General features: G+C 41.3%; 1 pseudogene; it reads left to right on the top strand.

Moving 5' to 3' along the window:
- Positions 1-697: 697 nt before the first annotated feature.
- LOC137635701 (zinc finger protein 83 pseudogene) lies at positions 698-15,396 on the top strand (annotated as a pseudogene).
- The last annotated feature ends 726 nt before the right edge of the window (positions 15,397-16,122 follow it).

The raw sequence follows: 16,122 nt of genomic DNA, 5'->3' as shown, positions 1-16,122 counted from the left end.
TTGGCTATTGGGTTATGTAATGCTCTTCTTTTATTTTGCCACTTTTCCCCCTCGAAGCGTAAACGCTATGTGGGGTGCAGATTGTTATGTGGCGCGTCAAGAATACGTCCCCTGATATTATGCGATATCCTAAAAGGAAACTTTAAGGATATTCGCCCCAGAAGTTAGAATTCTGGAGACCTTTAGTTAAATTCTCTGGGAATATCACTGTAGTCAAATATACCCTAGGAAGCTACTGAAAGGAACCTTCCATCAGGACGACATGGCCTGAGCCCAAAAATAGATTTTTCGCTTCGCTCGAAATACCTGCCTGTTCGGCATTTTGTTATTAGACTGCGGTGTACTAGGTCGTAGTCTTTGTGTGTGTGCTGTAAATAGAGGCTCATTATTTCACTTGTGTATTGCCTATTGAATCCAGCCCTTACCAACTTACTGGTGTTCTCTCTCTCTCTCTCTCTCTCTCTCTCTCTCTCTCTCTCTCTCTCTCTCTCTCTCTCTCTCTCTCTCTCTCAATTGTAGCTTAAAACATCTGATTTCATCAGCTGACCACTATTTTTAGGAAACAACGTTATTGCATTCTAAAAAAGTTTGATCATTTAAATAGCTATTGTGCTTTATTAAATCATTCATATACTTTTGTCTTAAATTTTGGGTGTATTTTAGCAATCAAGTATTACCGACTTCTATATGTTTTACAGTTACGGGAAGGCAGGGAGCAAAGCAGGAAGCAGAAAGGAAACAGAGGACGAAGGATTATGAAACAGAGTCAGTGGACGTGACTATTAAGTAAGGTCAGTGGGAAGGAGGGGAGGGTGAGGGAACTGAGCAAAGGGGAGGGGTTTTGGGAAGGGGAGAGGCGACAGCAGAAAGTGTTGCCTTTACTCGTTCATCAACACAGAATTTTATGCCAATATAATAATCAGAGATAAAGTACAGTGGGAAATATCAAATAAAAGTGATTGGAAAAAGGAATAAATATATAAAATGGAATAAGAGGAATAATGAAATGAAAACGATAGATGAAATTAGTTACAGGGTATAAACGATTAAAGTAACATAAAACTGAAAATTAAAGGGAATGAAATAGTGAGAGACTTAGATTACGTTAGCGAGTGTTGCTTTTACCCGATAAATTCATCTAGTTTACATAGAATCTTATGTTAAGATATAATCTTTAACACATAGAGAGTATAGTGAGAAATATCAAATAAAAGAAGGAAGAGGTTAAGGGAAAGAGGGAGAGAATATGAAAAGTTGTAAATATTGTTAAAACTCAAATTGTTTTATTTTTATACTTTCTTGAACAGAAATAGAGCTTGTTTTATAAACTAAAAACATAAATATCATGTTAATAAATATTTCTTTTAGGAAATATGAAGTATCCTTTGGTAGTATATCTCAACCCACGAAGGACGACCCGTCCATATAATGGATGCATTGATTGCCATCAACTTGCTAGCGTCTATATTGTGGACGCATTTTTTTCATCCTTTCTCCCTCATACGTGTGACTTTAGCTCCGCCTTCTATTGACGCCACAGGTTACTTTAACCAATCAGTGATCGTTTACAAAGCAAAGTTGCCAGAAATCTTATACAGTACTTTGAAGTTATAGGAGTGTACTGGGCATGCGTTGTTGGTGATGGGGATAGGTGCCGTTTGGCATATCGATCAAGATTTTGTTATCAGTTGGCGGGATAAAAGATATTGATTATCTTTATGATTCAGAAACAAGTGCTGATGATTTGGACAGCCATAGTGAACATGGTAATGATGATTATAAATAGCGATGTTTATGACGACGATCCTGACATTGAACCTGTTGCTTCATCCTCTAGCAGTAGCCCTACTAACAAACAGACATCACTCACAGGAACAATAAAGATTAATTCTAGATTTAGTTCTAAATGCTTATATTATCTATCAGCAAAATACTGATAGGCTATCCAAGAGATAATTATGAACGCTGTAATATTTTTGTAAATCCGCATTACCAGATGGTGAAAAAGTGTCACTTGATATGATGATATATAATTTTTTTTACGACGCTATTACTAAGTAGACTATCCTGGTTTTTTAGGACTTCTTCAAAATTACATTCTTTACAAAATTAGCACTGTTTTAACAAATAGGAATAAACGGATTTTGAGAGAAGCGAAAAATCTATTTTTGGGTGAGATGGCCATGACGTCCTGATGGAAGGTTCCTTTAGTAGCTTCCCTAGGGTATATATGACTACAGTGATATTCCCAGAGAATCAAGCCAAAGATTTCACAGAATTCTAACTTCTGGCACGAGTACCCTTAAGATTTACTCTCAAGGGTATCGTATATAATCAGGGGACGTATTCTTGACACGCCACATGGCAATATGCACCCCGAATAGCCTTTACGCTTCGAGGGCGATACGTGGCAGAATTAGAAGGGTAGCCTCATAGAGGTTACCCTGGTTCCCCTACTACTATCGTATCACAACCGCGCCAACTCCCTCTGGCGGTCATTCCTTGTAGCGTTGAGCATGGTGCTACAGATACAGTAGTCCAGGGGGGAAACCGTGAAGATCTTCTCATAGAAAAGAAGGGTGGGTCCATCAGGACGTCATGGCCATCTTACCCAAAAATAGATTTTTCGCATCGCTCAAAATCTGTTTTTTGGGCTCAAGCCATGATGTCCTGATGGAAGCATACCAGAGAATTAATGTATCTGTGGATTTTCATCAGTACCTTAACCTTGGGACAATATTTCTACGGCCAAAAGGGCCAATTGAGAATGACGTTATCGTTATCCGTCATTATCACTAAGCATAACAATGTTAGTGCTTCCTGCCCCCTGGAGGGAAGAGTCATTTTTAGACATTAGAAAGGGGCCTCAAGGTAGCATATATTGTATGAACAAACATAAGTATACACTGAGAATACAAACGGTCTCAAGGATTGTATATATTGCGGAACCAATATCAGTGTCCCCATCTGTTGTTTATAAGCATACAATGATATGAGAAATACTTACATGAGTAAGTCAAGGAACTCTGGCATCTTAAACATGCAATTGTCGGGCGAATTAGGACGCAACTGCATTTTAATAGACATTTATTCCTAATAAATGACTACATGCTAAATGAATGTAGCATGATAAGGAAATTATACAAGAGACATACACAGAAATTTACTGAAGAATAGCTCTTTTAATAAGACTTCTCTTTATAATTTCTGTTCATGAAATAGTCTAACAACACTGATTACTATGTACACACGGCACTAGTGGTATACGTAAAATTTCACACCTGAGATTCAGAACAGACTTGGTGTTACCTTGGCAACACTTGTTCAAAGGGAGGTCACACGAAAATTACTGACCCCTTCTCCTTTTAATTGATAGTCCCAATCAATTTACTGTTTATCGTAGAGCTAGATGACAGGGTCCAAAATACCACCTGCCGCAACCACATAATGCTTCAATCCATAGACTTGTTTAGCATAGTGTCTGGACAACCTCCGATCAGTAAATGAGCGAAGAGGCTGAAGTCCACACACTGAAAGGTTCAGTGATGAAGCAATTTTTCTCGGATCCTATCTGCAGAAGTACTGTCAGGATCCGCTCCGCGAATAAGGTAGGTGAGCTTCGCCCTCAGATGTAGGGATAGTTTGATCCAAAGGTTTCTCCTGTAAAGAACTGTTTCTCCTGAAGTCTGAAGTTCTATGAAGATAGACCTTACACACTCTAGCAGACCTACAGAGACATCTTCCTACAGAGGCCAGATTCTCATGGAACCCCACCTCTTAGTGGGTAGGTCATCCTTAGTGAGACAGGTTGGATCAGGAAAGAGATGCAGTTCTCCCACTTAATGTGGCCCTCCTCCCCAGATAGGGCCACTATTTCACTAACTCTAGCCCCAGAGGCTATAGCGAACCGAAAAATAACCTTTTAGGTTAGATCCTTGAGGGAACAATCCTCATTGTTCACAGGTGAGGCGTAATGTAGGATCTTGTCTAAAGACCATGAGATTGGCTTTTGGTGGGGCTGCAGGCCTAAGCCTGCACATGTTTTTGGAATCTTATTAAAGATTTCAGTTATCAGATCCATTTAAAGGGCATATAGAAGAGGTCTAGTCGAGGCTGACTTGCACATAGATATTGGTCCATGGATCCAAAGATCTAATCAAGTGACCTCTCTCACAAAGTCGGCCATACTCTTGGTGCTTGCTCAAGGGTTTATATGGGGACAGGGCCGAAGAACTAGACTTCTCATAGTATCCAAGGATACACTGCCTCCTTCTCAAAGGCCATCGTGCTGTTGGCCGCCAGACCTTGATTATAGGGGTGGACAGAGAAGGACAGGCTGAAGATCATGAGATTCCTTTTGGTCCCTTTTGCTTTACAAAGCAACTTACTTTTCCCAAGGCGACTCGTATTGTCTTCTAGTTGCCTAGACTTGTATTATTCTTCTAGGAATTCTATTTTGCCTTTTGAGATCCCAAGTCTTTTTCCTAACCGTTAGTGCAAGGAATTCATAAGATGAAGGGATCAGGTATAGTGTGATAAATCGAAGGCATAAAACTTTTGAACCTCCTGGATAATCCTAGGTGCATAACTAGGACGAGCCTCAGCCTCAGTTCCTTCAATACAGGGAACGGGGTGTTTTTGGCTACCAGGGAGCCAACAGAGCCCCTCTTCCCTGGAAGGGTCTCAGCATGTAGAGGGCCTTCCGTAGGAGATTTGATGGGCTGAACAGGAATTCCTAAGTCCATCCTTTCTATTCTAGAGACATGATGTCTGTTACCTTCACCAGAGGATCCTCGTATAGGGCTATATATCGAGATAGTATCTTGATGACGCTCGTGATGAAGAGAACGATCTGCAGCTCGGGGACTTGTTCCCATCTGGGAGGGAATGGGTCTGCGTCCGTGTACCATTCCAACTCTATTGGCTTGAGCCCGAAAAGAGCATCTGCTGTCACCTTGCGGATCATTTATAAACGAGGTGCTGATAGGCGCCATTCCCTCAAGGAAGGGATGGCTAACATTCCCTAATGAAATGAGATGTCCCTTATTCTCGACAGGTTCGACGCCTCATTATTGCTTCGATGCCCCAGATCAGCCTGAGGAGGTCTGATCTGCGTGGAGAGAATTTCTCCACCCGTTACAGGGCTAATATGGCCTACGGGCCTGTGGCCTTTGGTCATTGTAGGGTAAGCGAAGAAGGAATGACCATCATTGGTCCTATTAGATCTCTTCGAGCGTTTGATGCGTATCTTCTCCAGCCTCTTAACGTATCTTGCAGCTGTGCACGTAGCACTGGGTCTGTCATTATCGTGAACTGGAGAGAGTTCAAAACTCTTCCCTGTTAGTGTCATGGAATTCTGACTGATTACAATAGTCTCTTGACAGACCTTGCGATCTCCTTTTACATCCCCAAGGGAAAGGAGAGGTAGGGTGACCACAGGTTTCAATGATTTTTTAAAAACATTGAAGCCCCTGAGCTGGAGAGAATCGAGACTTCTTGAAGTTACTTTGCATCCCCGATGTTCCGGGGCCAGATCATCTCCATGGATGCTCATAGACAGTCGTTTCGGGTGTTGCTCACCTCAGCCTGTCGTCCAAGTCAATTGTTCCCTAAACTCTTTCTAGGCTTGGTTTTGCTTGACTGTGTCTGCTAATTCCGGGAAGATCCTAGGACTGAATCTAGTCCGACGAAAATCTTGTCTAGGATATATGTTATCTTCTGTAACTTGGATCCTAGGTAGGAGGGGAGGGGGTGACTGACTGGAAGTTGCTGATAGACATCTTTCAGGTCTGGCCAGACTGCCAACACCCCTTACTGAATAAGGTCCTTATGTTCAGAAGGATTAACATTCTGAACTTCCTGTTTTATTAGAACTTTTTGAGTGGCGCCAAGTCCAGAATGACTCAGAGTTTTCTTGAGTCCTTCATGTGAACACAAAACAGCGAGATAGCATGGACAGGTAGATCCTACCTTACCTGCGTGTGCTGTCACAGGTGTACGGTCTAGTGCTTAGCCAGCACTTGTCTCTCCAACGTTCAGAAATGCCTTAGTCACCCCTTGGCGCTCAAACATCTGCGTGCATAGGGGAGAGTAAGGCTGCTCGCCTTTCTCCTTCGAGAGGTAGGATGAGCAGGAGTGTTTTTTCCTGAGCCCACTCGTTTGGAGAGACGCAGATCCGAGTCGTATGGATGAGTCTTGCGCTTGGTTACGCAACCCCCTCCCCCACCTATTGAGGTGACATAGGTCAGCGCAAACTCCCAGCTATGTGCTAACCTCTTCATGGCAATTTCCCTACCCCTGTCTCGCCAATTCACCTTTACAGGAGTTCGCACTTACAGGTTCCCACCATTCCTATAGCCCGCTCACCAGCGTACTACGTGCAGGAAAGACAACATTCACCTCGCCAGAGCTCGCCTCACCAATAGATGGCACAGTGATTGCTCTTTCTGGGCACTGCTGCTTCAGTAGCATTGCCCACTTCACTTTTCCATCCTACTACAGTAGGTGGTAAGAGCAAGTTTGATTGTGATCAGCAACCCAATTGGCCTTGTTTCCCAAGGAAAGGAACACTGCAGCAATACAATGAAGCTCGTATGCCAGAACACTCTGGGGTTATTGCCTCAAAATGGAGAATGCCTGTCGACCGCTTGCAGCTGCCCCAATCTACCATTTTGCCCTCTGGGCACAGCGAGTCTCGTTAGACATAATCCTGCCGGGTTATTGTCGCAGATGGGAATCCCTTCTGACTACTTGCAGGAGTCCATTCCCACATGGTGCTCCCAGGGCAGAATAAGTGTTGGAAGGCAATGAGTTTTGTGAACCATTATCCTTCGTGTTTATTATCTCTGGCTTTTCTCTACGGGATAGAGAGCTCTACGCTCATAAATAAATGCACACCCATGAGGAGTAGTAAAGAATACTTATCCTCATACAAAACAAATTGGAACACTGTTCCAATATATCTTGATATTTCTTAGTCAATGGATGATGCTCTCCCATGGGGAAAGTCAGGTTAATCATGACCCTCCTACCTTCCCTTAACCAGACATAGGTAGTCTGCCCTCTAGTGGGCACCTCTTACATCACAGTCAGGTCTTTAGACTCTGAAACTAAGCATAAGCGAGTCTGTTCCTTTGGGAGGGAAATCGGAGCTTAATTAAGGGGGCCGTCTGTTATATCTTGTATTTTTTGTTCTAATTATTCCAAATACATAATTTTCATATATTTTTTTTTCAAATATCATACTTTTTAGGTTTATTAGTAAAAATCCTTATCTTTTTTTAAATTTAGGTAGCGATTTCTCCACTAATATGGCATCAATTGTATTGAAGATCATACCATAAAAACTTCTTTATAAACCAAATAATTCTGTATGACAGGATTTTGATTTTCCATTTTCTTTTTTTGATGAATTATTTTTTTTTTCATAGAAGCTAAAAAATCGTGCAAAGGGGAATAGGAAAATCAAAATTCTGTCACACAGAATTATGGCATTTTTATTCCCCTTTCCAGTGATATCTTTCTCTCTAACATACGAATAAGTATGTTTTTGAGTCATGAGCTCCCAAAGATTTTAGATCATGAGCTCCCAAAGATTTGATCTAAATTTTTGCTTATTTCCTCAGAGAAATCAAAATAACATTATTATGATAGGCTTACTTTGCACTTTTATTGTTCATTCCTACTACAAGGCTCCCTAAACGAGGTATTTAAACCCCAAGTTTACTTATATACTTGATATAAAGGATTCATAAGTTGCCAGCGGCTTATCATTGTTGGTAGAGTTTTAGTCAGAATGTTCTGGTTTTGTACTCTTCTTCATGTTTCCCTTTCTTCTTGGTTCTTTTTTGTTGCTCTTTGCTTACTTGTTCTTTCTTTGACCTTAGGTAACTTCGGCATTGCTATAAAGTTCCCGAGGACATTATAAAAATACAAAGTACACAAGAAACTTAAGTAAACAAACGCATGTTCGTCATACCTCTCAGACGTCTTTGGAGTCACTGGCACCAACTTGATCTCTTTGTAGTTCCAATCCTCTCCCAAAACCTACCAACCCGGCCAGACAGACAAGATTTTGATAAACATTTGAGAAAATTGCTGTATATTAGCAAAAATTTGTTATACAAAGACAATCCTTTCAAACTCAGTCATGCAGATGATGCAGTTAGGATGACATGATAATTTGAAGACCACTTTATCTTCATTATTTGTAAAAGTGATTGGCTGAAACTTCTGGAGAGCATGTACGACCTGTTTTTCCATATGTAGAAACAATAACTCGATATTTTATTTTTTCAAGTTGTTATGTAATCGATCATAGCAGATGGTCCCCTTATGCCGGTTTTCTAATCGGGAACGGCGAAATACGGAACATATTATTTTCATTACTTGCCAAGCTACAACCCTAGTTGAAAAAGCAGGATGCTATAAGCCCAGGGGCTCCAACAGGGAAAATAGCACAGTGAGGAAAGAAAAGAAGAGAAAATAAAATATTTTAAGAACAGTAACAACAATAAAATTAATATTTCCTATATAAAATATCAAAACTTTAACAAAACAAGAGGAAGAGAAATAAGATAGAATAGTGTGCCCGAGTGTACCCTCTAGCAAGGGAACTCTAACCCAAGACAGTGAAAGACCATGGTACAGAGGCTATGGCACTACCCAAGACTAGAGAACGATGGTTTGATTTTGGTGTGTCCTCCTAGATCTTAGCTAAGAGTCTCTTCTACCCTTACCAAGAGGAAAGTGGCAACTGACCAACTACATTGCAGTAGTTAACCCTTTGGGTGTATAAGAATTGTTTGGTAATCTCAGAGTTGTCAGGTGTATAAGGACAGAGGAGAATATGTAAAGAATAGGCCAGACTGTTCGGTGTATGTGTAGGCAAAAGGAAAATGAACCGTAACCAGAGAGATGGATCCAATGTAGTACTGTCTGGCCAGTCAAAGGAACCCATAACTCTCTAGCGGTAGTATCCCAATGTTCACACACATTTTCTAATGGATACCTGTCATAGGGAGAAGAAAGTCTTATTTGTAAACATTCATCAATGCTCCAATCAAGTTTTGGACACGGAGAAAATTTCCTTATATAAGGGAAAATTTCTGTTAGTGTTTACGGACCCATAGGTGGACTTATGCACACTACTGACTGTCTGACAAGTGTAATTAAAGATATATCTCAAACTTGTTTTTTGGAAGCAGTTGTGTGCGATCGATCGTTTGCAACCGACCATTTGCTTAACAACGAAGTAGGTTCACTGTAATGCCATTATCCACTGGAGAGTAATGAACACTCTTTGGTTACCGATCCGTAAACAGACATACACAACTAACTCTCATAGGAGTGAAGACAGTTCGAGGACAATGATCACAACCCCTTTACAGAAACAGTTGCTATCAATCATCTAGAAAGGTTTACTTGCTAAGCATCATCTTGGCTCCATGGGATACTCAGATGAGAATTAATCTTTTGATTGGAAGTCAAATGATCTTGGTTCCTCTCAATTGAACCTCCCTTCGGGTTGGTCAACAGACACAATCCCTGGGCGGTGCAGCAGCCTTACTGGGTAGTTGGCTGACCGGGTAACCTAGAGTCCATCCCACTTTTCCGATAGTTAGGAAGGTGAGACTACTTTTTTCTGAAACGGTTGATTGTACAACCTTACAGCAAGTTTGCAAGAGACTACTAGCCCACTCATTATGATTTGACATCACATTTAACACAGGGGCCCACTACCTTGGTATCAGGCACCCACTTGCTATCCCAGTATACTCAGGCAGGGAGAGAGCAAACATAGCTGCTCACCACCTTACCTGCATACACCCATACAGGTGCTCGCCGATCCTCACCTCGCAACATTCACATCACCAACACTTACGCCGCCATTCTGTGGTTTAAGAATCTCGCTCTCGGGAATGGCCACTTTAATGACACTCCTCACTCTACTTTGGTAGTTGTTGAGAGCGCTATTGTTCATAATGCATGCATAAAACATACTCTCCTTCCTATGGAAATGATCTTCCTGGATGAACACGACAGGTAATCTGGTCATGCTCTCCCCTTCCTCGAATTACTCTGTCCAATTCAGAGTAAAGACTAAGGGAATCAGTATGCCCCCTCTTCAAGCGATACTTCTTATGGGCACACCGATAGCGGCACCTGTATTGGCACCTAAACTTCCAAGTTCTTTGGCAACGGCAGAAGTCGTATCTTCAGTCCCCTCTATTGACAGTTGATCCTTTTGGTGTTAGAAGGGATTCTACAGACTTACGAGTCTGGTAAGATCATGTGAAAAAAGAATCCTGAGGCAGAAGGTCGAGATTATCAACCTCCTCTCTCCTTCCCCTCGTTTCATGCACTTGGAGGGTGTGTTGAAAGAAAGGGGGCTGGGCGCTCACCTGTCGCTACACATGGCCACTGAGCTATGTTCCGATACCTCTCATCAATGCCACACAAGTTTTCCTGGATTCAAGTTCTGTGTTGCAGACTCTTAATCTCTTCATATCGTAGTGTTTTTCTCATAAAAGAACAGTGGCGGTAGAATACCCAAACAAGGGTATTCTTGACACAGCATTGAGCACCCAGAGATATTCTTTGCGCTACTACTGTCAGCCTAGCCATTAGAAGATGGAGTTGGACGTGAGACAACTCTATTCCCATCTGCAACCCGATTCAGTGCGGACAAGGAAACTTCCTAGCAGTCTTTGTGACCAAGCAGACTCAGTGGACTTTCAGGGACCTTTCTCTCTCTCAGTTAATCATCTGAGTCTTGATGCTGGACAAAGTTGCAGATGAGAGGTCAATCCATGATGTCTCGTGTTTGTAAGTTTCTGGGGGATACTGTGAGCCATACGGGATAAACAAGCACATCTTTTAGAGGCCCTCCGACATCCGAGTAATACTTTTGCGTTTCCCCCTTCTGCCTAGTAACGGTGCTTCTGAACAAGGTAAGAGTATCAGAAGATCTCTCAATGGCCCTAATAGCTCCAAGGTGGCAGCATACAGAAGGATTAACGCACCTTCTTCATTTGCTCACAGAAGCCCCGAGGGAGCTCCCTCAGCTTCCCGAGCTACTCAGACAACCACACACAATGCTCTTTGACAAAACAATAGCTTTACTACTGCTTCACTCTTGAAAGTTATCCCGCAACTCCTCACAGCGAAAACCTTTTTGCAACCAGTTGCGAGGAGGATGTCAGAGATACCTCTCCGAGTGGTCATCGGTCTTCTATCAGGCGAAGTGGGCCATCTTTTATGGTTGCGGTCATGGTCATGGAAGGGGTATCACTCCTCGTAGTACCACTATAGTACCCCAGTCATAGCAGATTTTTCTTGTACATCAAGAAGTGAGATCTCCAGCCAGGGGACTGGTCAGCTGGAGGGTCTTTATATCAAGTGGAGTTAACATTTCCTCCTCGACAGAATTCTCTCTCCACATTCGGAGTTTTGAGTCTACTTGCCTCAATTGGAACGTTTTTGTCTGTCATCAGACCACGACGACCTTGAAGATAGATTTTCTGTTAGTCCTAGCCGCTCCTAAATGGGTCAGCGAGCTACACTGTCAGTCATACATTATCCCCCATTCAACCGGATGGAGCCAGGTGACTCTCAATTTTTTTCGTGAGTTTGTTGCCATGAATGAAAATCCGGCTGTACCGGATCCTAGATTAGGGCCCCTCCCTATTGCGAGTCTCCATTTTGTAACTGAGGATTCAGATCAACTGTTACCATGCCCTGTGAGGACGATGAGGGATTATCTTAGGGAACCGCTGGAGCGCGTTCATAGGTCAACAGACTTTGGAAGCACGGAAAGAGTCAAGTAGGAGGGTCACCAAGAACTTGATCTCTTCTTGGATTGGACAGGTAATCGTCATGGCCCTTTAATCAGAGCTCACTCCTCCTAACTGTAAACCCAGAGCTCACGACGCCAGGGGCGTTAGCACATCCCTGGCATTTAAAAAGAACTTTTCTGTGACGTAGGTCTTACAAGCTGGCGTGTGAAAAAAAACAACTACGTTCAGAGCCCACTGCCTGTAAGTCATAACCCATAAAAACCTAGATACTTTCTCGATCGGTCCTGTGGTGGCTGCACAAAACATAGTCAAGAACACCTCAGCTCCATTGTTGGACAAGTAGCTGTTGATTGATGGCAGATATTACTTGTGTAAAGCTAGAATGGATGTGTGAGTGACTGAGCTATTCTTCATCCTCCCCTGACTACGGGTGGATACCATTGTCCCTTGTGTAACCTGATTTATGTTAAATGCATTTTTCATGTCCCCTGATCTCCAAGAAAGGTAGGAATTGGGCAACATAGAGGTGAGTGAGGAGTTTAGTTCCATGGTATATCTCATCTGGTTGAGTCACAATGCATAGCTCTTACACCTTCACACAAATTGCTCAGACCGTTAGCTCTAAGTGAGAGGTACCAAATTGTTAGGGTGCGGTCTTTCACAGCTCATGCGAAACACAAGTGTCAGTTACCAGTCAGTTGGTTTTGGAAATCCACCCACCTAAATGTGAGTCTTCATTATAAAGAGCTGCAAGGTTTTGTATTTGGTGCTGGAACCTGAAGCTCTTTACACATACTGGCCACCATCACCTACCTCCTGAAGTCCTGCCTGCAATTGCAAAGTGGCTTGGTATGGGTAGTGCATATGTGAGTGGGGTGGTCGGTTCTAACCCCCTACTAATTAGGGATGAGTATTTACACCTCACTAAAAGTTTTACAGTTGGTTTCAGCTATTGCCGAAATATATATTCATAGTGAAGAGCTTCAGGTTTGTGTGGTTAGGAAAAGTTCGAATTATTTCCAAATTTATTATTTTTTCTAGTCATGCTAACCTAGTTACGAGGTGACTGGAAGGGTGTAGGGTTTCTCGTCCCACAGTCTTTCCACTCGTATAACTGCTCAGTATCCCTTTCAATGAATGATTTGAATCTCCCTAATTAAAGGACTCGGGTATTTATGGCTAGGAAAATTACAAATTACTTTTGAAATTCGTTATTTAATATAAAAAGCTATATTTTATTTCAGAAAACTCCAACATTATTATCTTGCCCTTCTCCAATGATAGTTGTCCTCTTATTATTTCAGACTTTTCATCCCAAACAAAATAATCATCCACATATTTTGACAAGAATGTGTAAATTACTGAAGATATCTTGAAGACATACAAGACTGCAAAAAGAAGGAATGGTCTATGCTGGTTCATGTTGTAATTTGATATGAAGAATAGGAAGTTGAGCATTATTTATATATTTGTAAACTGTTGGAGATAATATTGAAGAAAGTGTCAACTTATGATAGGGAGAGGATGAGGAACCCTGAATCATTAGAATTTCCAATGAAAAGCAAAATGGAAGATTCATTTTCACACACAGCAGTCAAGTTGGAAAATGATGATATTTTTGTGAGTGATGGACTCGTTAATGATGTTTCTTATATCATGGATCCAGACATGGAATTCAAGCCAGAGCCAGAAATAGAAATGAAAGCACAACCAGAAGTAGAATTCAAAGCAGAGCCAGAAAACGAATTAGAAGCAGGGTCAGAAAGAGAAGTCAAAGCAGAGCTAGAAATAAAAGACGAAGAAGAGCCAGAAATAGAATTCAAAGCAGAACCAGAAATAGAATTCAAAGCAGAACCAGAAATAGAATTCAAAGCAGAACCAGAAATATTTGAGTCAAACGAAGGTGACATGAAATATTCTTTGGACTTCCATGCATTAGTAAGTGAAGAGAATTTACAAATCAGCAAAATGGAAGTCAATAAAGAGGAAAGTGTAAAGACAGGTGTGAAAGAGGAATGTGGCATACAGTTGAGATCGAGTAGCATAGAGGAGAAAGGAAATGGAAGAGGGAAGGAAAAAGAATGTTTACAAAAAGAGGAGCAGATCGAAAACAGCGTTTGTGAAAAACCCCTTTGTCAGGAAAGCGATTCCAAAACTGATGTTGGTTCAAGAGAGAAGTCATTTGTGGATGGGAATTATGATAAACAAATAACTTTAGTAGTTAACCCAAACACTACCATGGTAATTCGCACTGAATGCCAGTTCAGATGTAGAGCATGTGGAAAAATATTTTCTAACAAAATTGATCTTAAAGCACATTATGAAACTTGTACTAGGAAGAAGCCAATTAAGTGCAAAATCTGTGATAAAATATTTTCTAGGAGAAATGAACTCACAACCCATCATAAAAATCACGCCCAAGAGAAGCCATTCAAGTGCAGTGCCTGTGACAAAGCATTTTCCGTGAGAGCTAAACTCGCAATTCATTATAAAATTCACACCGGGGAGAAGCCATTCAAGTGCAATTTCTGTGGTAAAGCATTTTCTGAGAGATATTGTCTCAAAACACATCATAGAATTCACACTGGGGAGAGACCATTCAAGTGCAGTGACTGTGACAAAGCATTTACTGAGAGATGGAAACTCACAATTCATTACAAAGTTCACACCAGGGAGAAGTCATTCAGGTGCAGTGACTGTGACAAAGTGTTTTCAAAGAAAAGTAATCTCGTAAGACATTTTAGAACTCACACTGGTGAGAAGCCATTTAAGTGCAGTGACTGTGGCAAAGCATTTGCTGAAAGAGGTCAGCTCACAAAACATTATAAAATTCACACTGGGAAGAAGCCATTTAAGTGCAGTGACTGTGACAAAGCATTTATTGAGAGATGTAAACTCATAAATCATTATAAAATTCACACCAAGGAGAAGTCATTCAAGTGCAATGTCTGTGACAAAGCATTTTCTCAGAAAAGTCATCTTGCAAGACATCGTAGAATTCACACTGGTGAGAAGCCATTCAAGTGCAATGTCTGTGTCAAAGAATTTTCTGAGAAAGGTGATCTCACAAAACATTATAGAATTCACACTGGGAATAAGCCATTTAAGTGCAGTGTCTGTGACAAAGCATTTTGTTTGAAAAATAATCTCACAAGCCATTTTAGAATTCACACCGGGGAGAAACCATTCAAGTGCCATGACTGTGGCAAAGCATTTACTGAGAAAAATCATCTCTCAAGACATTATAAAATTCACACTGGGGAGAAGCCATTTAAATGCAATGCCTGTGAAAAAGCATTTTCTGAGAGAACTAGTCTCACAAGCCATTTTAGAATTCACACCGGAGAGAAGCCATTCAAGTGTAGTGATTGTGGCAAAGCATTTCCCAGGAAAACTTCCCTCAGAAGGCATTTGAAGATTTGTGCTGCAGGAAATTCCTAAGGGAGTGGGGAAGTTTTGTTCTTTTGAAAAGAGGAGAATGCAGTTACAAATAATTCAATTGACATGGTAGCTACTCTCTCTCTCTCTCTCTCTCTCTCTCTCTCTCTCTCTCTCTCTCTCTCTCTCTCTCTCTCTCTCTCTCTCTCTCTCTCTCTCATTCTTCTCCTGTCAAGGACTCAACCCACATGTTTGGTGACCTTTATTCAGACAACCACGAGCTGCCCTGAGGAGTTCTCCTCAAATGGTTGACTTCTCAGATCAGTCATCTGGTTTTCACAAGTAATTAACACCTTCCCCTTGTGTACGCGTGAAGAAAGCTGCTTGTCGATACTAGGTCTCAATGAGACAATCTTCCTCTTAGACAAGTGCTACTATCGCCACAATTACTGCAAGAAAATAAACATTTTTTAGAGTACTATGACGAGATTATTTTATCAAAATAAGTCACGGCTTCAATAAGATTTTAGTTGTATAGCTTTAACTTGATTGCAAGTTCTTAGTAGCATCTAATTATGCCACACTTTTTATAAAGAGTAATTTTAGCTATTCCTACCAGAAACTAGTCATCGGTACATCTTTCCATTTTCACAGACACTTGCATAAAGCACACATCAGGATGAATGTGTTCTAAACTCTGGAAAGATACAGACAAGTCCCCTAGTCCCAACCACTGAGGTCTTTTGTTGCTCATTCATTCCCTGTGTTTCTCAATATTGTATGTGCTAGAACACTAAAGTACTGTGATACTTTTAACATTGTTATGTGGTAAGATTAGTCTATTGGATGCACTTGTTGCCTTGTCGATTTCTTCAGTATGATTCTACTCATGATCATCATTGTATTCCTTTCAAACTAATAAATTGTCTGTGCAGCCAACACAACC

Source organism: Palaemon carinicauda, unplaced genomic scaffold (genome assembly GCF_036898095.1).
Source record: "Palaemon carinicauda isolate YSFRI2023 unplaced genomic scaffold, ASM3689809v2 scaffold161, whole genome shotgun sequence".
NCBI classification, from domain to species: Eukaryota; Metazoa; Arthropoda; class Malacostraca; order Decapoda; family Palaemonidae; genus Palaemon; species Palaemon carinicauda.
The sequence above is the reverse complement of the archived record's forward strand: the minus strand, read 5'-3'. Positions and strand labels throughout refer to the sequence as shown.